This window comes from Octopus bimaculoides, chromosome 4, assembly GCF_046866305.1.
Source record: "Octopus bimaculoides isolate indiv1 chromosome 4, ASM4686630v1, whole genome shotgun sequence".
Taxonomy (NCBI): Eukaryota; Metazoa; Mollusca; class Cephalopoda; order Octopoda; family Octopodidae; genus Octopus; species Octopus bimaculoides.
Window position 1 is genome coordinate 89,307,883 of NC_142931.1, and position 7,500 is coordinate 89,315,382.

The 7,500-nt window shown below is 36.9% G+C and overlaps 1 long non-coding RNA gene across 1 annotated transcript in view; it reads right to left on the reverse strand.

Annotated features, from left to right (window-relative positions):
* The window catches only part of LOC106869446 (uncharacterized), a 65,620-nt gene that overhangs the window by 32,802 nt on the left and 25,318 nt on the right, over positions 1 to 7,500 (reverse strand). The window contains exon 2 of the long non-coding RNA XR_001409400.3: positions 1,352 to 1,484. This is a non-coding gene — a long non-coding RNA (uncharacterized LOC106869446). The remainder of the gene's footprint in view (positions 1 to 1,351; positions 1,485 to 7,500) is intronic.

Genomic DNA, 7,500 nt, shown 5'->3' on the forward strand with positions numbered 1-7,500 from the left:
TAACTGTCTTGATGTTTTGCGTTCTTGTCCCATTCTGTATTATATATATATATATATATATATATATATATATATATATATATATATATATATGTGTGTATGTATATATATATATATATATATATATATATATATATATATATATATATATATATATATATATATATATATATATATATATATATATAGGTAAAATCTGGCAGTACTCAGAGTACAGAACCACCTCATCAGTAAATGTCATTTATTTTCAGACATAATGTAACTAGGAATACATTACCCAACGTGTCCTCTCAATTTTTATGTAATTTGAGAAATATAGATTTTTATGTGCTATTTTTAGCAAGTCAAGCGACCACGAAGAGCAGGCTCATTCTTCACTCATCCAGATTAGCGCAGTTTTATTCATTACAGCAACTTGGGGATTATTACTATAATTGTTACCGATTTCAAGCGTTGAGTAGTGAGGTTTTAAAAATTTGTATAATAAAGTGGATTAGAATTAAGTTTTAAATCTCTCTTACACAACTTCTGCTCCCCCCCTCTGTGAATGTTGTGTGTATGCGTATGTAATGGGTGGGACTCGAAATATAATTTAGATAAAGGATACGTCACAACACTTATATGATTTAAGAGTTGTACCTTAACCTTCCCCACACCCACCCATTTTGAACTTCCAGCCCCATCCAATTAAACATTTTATTTTTGTCAACCGAAACTTGCGAAGTGAAGGCTAATCGATTACATCGACCCCAATGCTCAACTGGTACTTATTTTATCGACCCCGAAATGATGAGAGTTAAAGCCGACCTTGGCGGAATTTAAATTCAGAACATAAAGCCGAACGAAATACCGCTAAAGATTTTATCCGGCGTGCTAACGATCCTTCCAGCGCGCTGCCTTACTTAATTAAACATTAAGTATTGCTAAAAAAAAAAACAGAATAAAACAAAATAATCTATAAGGTGTTGTTGTTGTTGTTTTTGTTTAACATCGTGCTAACTTCCCCCATTTACGTCAGCTATTCATTCGGTTGCAAACAAAGTTATGTCAGGAGTAAAGGATATCAACTTAGGCATTTGTGGTACAGTGAACAATATATATACATATACATATATATGTGTGTGTGTGTGTAGTTATTTTGGGGTTGTTCGTTTGTGCGTGTGTGTTTTGTCTTTCAACATGAAGACAACGCAACACAGATTTTATAAAAAGACTTTCTCTTTGAACACTTAATGAAAGTACGTGCATGATTATCAAATATTTTTATCAGCAGCGTAGCGACAAGAAACGACCAAGTATATCTTCAAACTCCTCGTTGAACCAAGAACAGCAATAATATCTTAATACTTACTAGACTGAAGGCTGCTGCAACTGATTGACGATGTACTTCTGTCAAGCCGCGTGCCATAATATTGCCAACCAGATATCAACAGAAACATGGCGATTATATAAATAACAAGGATTATCCAATATTCCATTGTACACTGTAACAGAGAAAGAAAAAATACATTTAAAACCACCAAATATTATTATTTTATGTGAGTCCTTGTGGCTAATTAAAGAAAAAATTATTATTATTATTATTGTTGACGTCATAAGAAGTTAGAAACTTCGAGAACGTTTTAAATTCTTTTGACCTCAGCAAAATGCAATTGTCGCTGTTAAGAATTAAGTTTCTGAATGAATAGAGAAATTCGAAGGATTGCTTTGGTTCAGTAGTAAAACCCCTATACTGAGCAGCCTTCGACTTTTCTATCCAAAGGAATTTTAGCACAATATTTAGGCACTATTATTTATAGCTTTATCTGCTTCGAGTTTCACGGTTTCTTAACAGAATTATTATTCTTATTTAGGCGGCAGCGAGCTGACTGAATCGTTAGCACGTCGGATAAACTGTTTTGCAGCATTTCTTCCGACCGATTACGTTCTGAGTTCAAAATTCCGCTGAGGTCAACTTTGCTTTTCATCATTTCAGGGGTCTATAAAATAATGTACTAGTCAAGTACTGTGTCGATGGCACCGGCTAAACCCCTTCACTCAAAATTGCTGGCTTTGTGCCTAAATCAGAAACCATTTAATGTGGCGAGCTGGTAGAATTGTTAGTGTGTCAGTTAAAATGCTTTGTGGTGTTTCTTTCGGCTTTTTGTTTTCTGAATGCAAATCTCACCGAGATTGACGTTGCTCTTCTTCCTTCCAGGGTCGATGAAATAAAACACCAGCCTAGCACTGACGTTCATGATATCAGCTAACCACCTCCTTCCAAAATATCTAGTCTTGTGCCTAATTAGAAACAATTCGTTGCTATTATGCAAAAGTGCCGTAAGTCCAAAACGTTGCTTTATCAGAAAACGAAAAAATAGCTTCACCATTCCATAGCAAAACAGTTGTACTACACTTTAACAATTTTTGATATCTTGGCGTCTGAAGCAGCTGGAGATACGATAGTTTGACCAAAACAACTGGCTATTGCAAGCAAAAATAAATATTGAAAAAAAAAAAACGCATTTGGCCAAATCTGGACATACGACAGTTTAACATAATAGCAAAGAATTGTATAGTTCCATTATGTACAAGTTTTGCGTCAGTTAATGAGTGAACTAAAATATTATATATTTAATTACTTTAACTCTTATGTATGTATATGTGTGTGTGTGCGCGCGTGTGTGTGGATAGATAGGTGCAGGCATGCTTGTGTAGCTATGAAGCTCGGGCTTCGCAACTACGTGGTTTCAGGTTCAGTCCCACTGCGCGGCACAACAATTCGACAAAAGAACCGATAGAATAACTACGAGACTTAAAAGAAGAAAAATACTGGGGTCACTTTTATCGACTAAACCAGTGGTTCTCAATCGGGGTCCATATAAGGTTTTGCTGCTAAAAAATGTGCAATGAATCGGCTATATTCCTTCAATACACAAGGCGGTACTCCAGCATGGTTGCAGTCCAATGACTGAAACAAGTAAAAGGTAAAAGATAGTTTAACATAATCCTCTGGCTTTTTCTTCTTTTAGCAAAAATTGTGATTTTTTCTGTGACTATATTTTCAGAGTTTTATCATCTTCAAAATAAAATATAAAACAAAATCAACTTCGCCAAGATTTGTAGAACTTTAAATAGTCAAATGGCAATAAATCTGTCTCGGTGAAGATTCGCTAATATATTAGGTCATCCCATAAAATAGGGCGGGTTTTTTCAACTGCATGAACTAAAAGTCGGAGGGAGATGGGATAACTACCTACCACAACTTGCTATAAAAGCAGGTAGTAATTTTCCTTTTTGCTTATTCTTACGCTTTTTCTCTTTTTTTTGGGGGGGTGGGGGAAACGCAAACACACAAACACACACACATACATGTATATACATATATACGACGGGCTTCTTTCAGTTTCCGTCTACCAAATCCACTCACAAGGCTTTGGTCGGCCCGAGGCTATAGTAGAAGACACTTGCCCAAGGTGCCACGCAGTGGGACTGAACCTGGAACCATGTGGTTGGTAAGCAAGCTACTTACCACGCAGCCACTCCTGCGCCTTAGTGCAAGTTTTGAAGAGTGCAGTTCGATTTTAACAGTTATTTTTTCAAAGCTACTGGAAGTGACAAAGGATCGTATTCGGCATATTTTACTTTATGAGTTTAATAAAGGCAACAACGCAACGGAAAGTGCGCGGAATATTAATGCAGTATATAGGGATCGGACAATAAGCGTAAGCCAGTGTCAACTGTGGTCCCAGAAATTCCGAGCTGGAAGCTACAGCCTAGAAGATGAGCCTTGTTCTAGAAGATCTGTACAGCTCGACGAGGACGTCCTGCAAACCCTGGTGGAACAAAATCCAATCGGAACTGTTGAAGAACTAGCAGAGAAGCTTGGATTTGGTCATTCAACCATTCATCAACACCTGCGTGCCATTGGAAAATTCAGAAAATTAGGTCAATATGTTTCTCACAAATTTTCCGAGTCTAATCGCGCGCAGAGAGTGAATGTGTACTCTTCTTTGCTGTCATGTCTCACGAATAAACCTTTTTGGGACAGAATAGTAACTGGTGACGAGAAATGGGTTCTCTATAAAAATGTCAAGCGCCGAAGACAGTGGGTAGGGAAAGCAGAAACACCGGCCCCTCAGGCTAAGAAAGGTCGTCACCACGTAAGGTGTTGTTTCCTGTTTGGTGGGATATGAAACGTTTAGTCAGCACTAGAAGAAAAACGACCATCTTAGATTTCAAGACGAAAGGTGTTCTTCCATCAGGATAATGCTCAGCAACATACAGCGAGGATGACTTTCCAAAGGCTGGATGCCCCACCTACCATATTCGTTGGACATTGCCCCATCTGATTATCATTTATTCCGCAGTTTTAAAAAACATTTGGACGAAAAAAATACGAATACTGTAGACGAGGTCAGAACAGTACTGGAAGAGTATTTTTTGTCACGGACAAGAGAATATTGGAAGAGGAGTATTGCAAGATTACCAGATAGATGGAAGAGCATTGGGGAAAATAAAGGAGAGTATATTTCAGATTAAAAAAGAACTTTCTTTATCTTAATTTTGAAAAAAATGAAAGAAGTATAAAAAAACCGCATGGGATGACTCACCGAGTTCAAATCGGTAAAGTGAAAAAGTTGGATAAGTGGGTTCCACATGAACTCAATGAAAATCAGAAACAGCAACGTTTGGAAGCCTGCATTATGTTACTTCCTCATCACAAAAATGAATTCATTTTTGAATCAAATTGTAACATGTGATGAGAAATGGATCCAATACGACAACCCTAAACAAAGACGAACCACCAAAACACAGTCCAAAAAGCAAAATTCATAAAAAAAAAAAGCTGACGGTCTGTTTGGTGGTCTGGCGCAGGTGTGATCCATTATGATTTCATTAAACCTAGCTCATCAATCACGGCCGAAGTATACTGCAGCCAACTGGACTAAATGATGAAGAAACTTACAAAAAAGAAACAGTCTAGATTAGTCAACAGATCCACTCCTATTTTATTGCAAGACAACGCCAGACCACACATCGCAAAAATGACATTGGCGAAACTACAGGAGTTGGAGTTGGAAGTTCTCCATCATCCACTATACTCACCTGATCTTGCCCCCACTGACTACCACTTCTTCCAGAATTTGGATAACTTTTTGATAGGAAAAACATTTAATTCCGATGATGCTGTAAAACAAGCCTTCCAAGATTTTATTCTCTCTAGATTGCCAGTCTTTTACAGTTCCGGGCTGGACCAGCTACCGCTAAATTGGCAAAAGTGTATTGACAATATGGGTGCATACTTTGATGAATAAAACTATTCCTTGTAGTTATAAAACATTAGCAAACATTTTTTCTTTTCTACAAATTTCATACTTGACGACCAAATAGTTTAGGCACATACCTAGAAATTTGGGAGTAAAGCAGTGTTCAGTCGATTTAATGAACGCCATTACATGACCGACCTTTATTTAATTGACCCCGACAAGACGAAGTATATTGTCAATTTCGATGGGATTGAAGTTTAAATTATAGAGAGAACCAACTAAATAACCAAAACATTCTACTCGTTCTGTAACTGTAAAGAAGTGTGTCAAACTTTCTGTCAATTACATTAGTGACGTCTAATGTTGGCCCCTGTTCAAAATTTTTAAAAATTTACTCATGGTCGTCATAAGTAAGCATTGGCCATAGAATTTTATGCAAATACAGGGCTTTGTTTGACATATACATACAATACACACACATTACAACATATTAATCATTCATAATATAAATGGAGCGTCGGTGTTAACAAACTGAAGCCTTAAACAATCTTTATATTCAGGTACTTTTCCAGGCCAATATACGTTTTTTTATTCCCGTACATGATCATCTCTAAGATTGCTTATTCTTATGTACATTTTGGAAATTGAACACATTTAAAAACTATCTTGTACAGTTGTTATAATTAAAAAATCTACGAGTACAACATTTTTTTCTGCTAAATGTATTCATTAACTATGTCATTTTGGCTAAGAAATACACACGTCGTGTTAGTACAAACGATGCTATTGTGCGTCATTTGAAAAGACGATGTAAGTTAAGCACAAACAGTGTCATTGTGTTGATGTCATTTAAGAAACTGTCAGCAGATTAAAACAAACGGATGTCATTGAAATCTGCCTCTTCTAACTCCTAAAATTGACAAGCAGATGGCAAAAGAAAGAAAGAAAGAAAAGAGCTCAATCAAAATATGTCCATGTTTGTAGTAAGATAAAATGAGAGTAAATAAATTTGAAAAGAACAGCATTGTCATGCAATCAAGATGGACGTGGAGAGAGAAAAGAAGTCGATGATAGAAACCACTGGTGTTGACTCATTTAAAAGGTATATTTACAGTGAAGAATATCGTCTTAATGAAAATAAGCAGTGGTGAAAAAAGCTTCGTCAGTAGCGTCGAAATCCGTGAATAACTGGTATTAATTTCGGTAAGCTCAGTTAGACATATCTACAAAGTAACCGGATTAATGGTTTGTATACTGCCATTATGACTGCGTTACATCTCTCGAAGCAAAGAGATGCCAATGGTTCGAACTAAAGAGTTACAGCATAGTATACAAGAACGTCGCTGTTGTCTGCGCAAAGTGTTTCACATTCACTTAGCATTAAAATCTGAGATACACCCCAGTACACCTGACCTTGTATAGCGTCTCTCGTACACGTTCTGCTCAAATCTAATCAACGGTCCTCGACCAGTGCCACATTCAATAAAATTTACTCTCCCCATCCAAATCATGTGTAAAACATATACTTTTCTACTCTAGGCACAAGCCCCAAAATTTTGGGGGAGGGCGGCAGTTGATTAGATCGACCCCAGTACGCAACTAGTACTTAATTTATCGACCCCGAAAGGATGAAAGGCAAAATCGATCTCGGCGGAATTTGAACTCAGAACGAATACAGACGAAATACCGCTAAGCATTTCGCCCGGAGTGCTAACGTTTCTGCCAGCTCGCCAGGAATAAATGAATTACAAACTTTTCGATATGGTAAATAAAAGATATGTGTGTGTGTGTGTGTGTGTGTGTGTGTGTGTGTGTGTGAGAGAGAGAGAGAGACAGACAGATAGAGTATGCAAGCATGTATATATATAACTATGCAGTTCGTTGAGTTGAAGTCGACGCTGTTACTCATTCTTCAAGTGAAAATAAAATACCAACATCAATAAGTGACGAGATAATAGTTAATTCTGTTATCTCCTTATATGATTTCATCTCAGTCCTGAAGGCTGAACTACTTAGTGAGTTTCCTGTAATTTCAAGTTACCGCACCTCTTTCCATCTTTTCTTTCTACACCACTCAGTTAACAACACGATGGGATATGAACTCAGAACATACCAAGCGAGTGTCTGATACATTAACATTAATCCTCAATCAGAAAAGTAGTTAAACCCTGTTTGGTAGACATGATGGTAACAATAGGAAATGAAATGTCGCTTAGCTTTTACTATGGTGAAAACAAGATGATGTAGATGT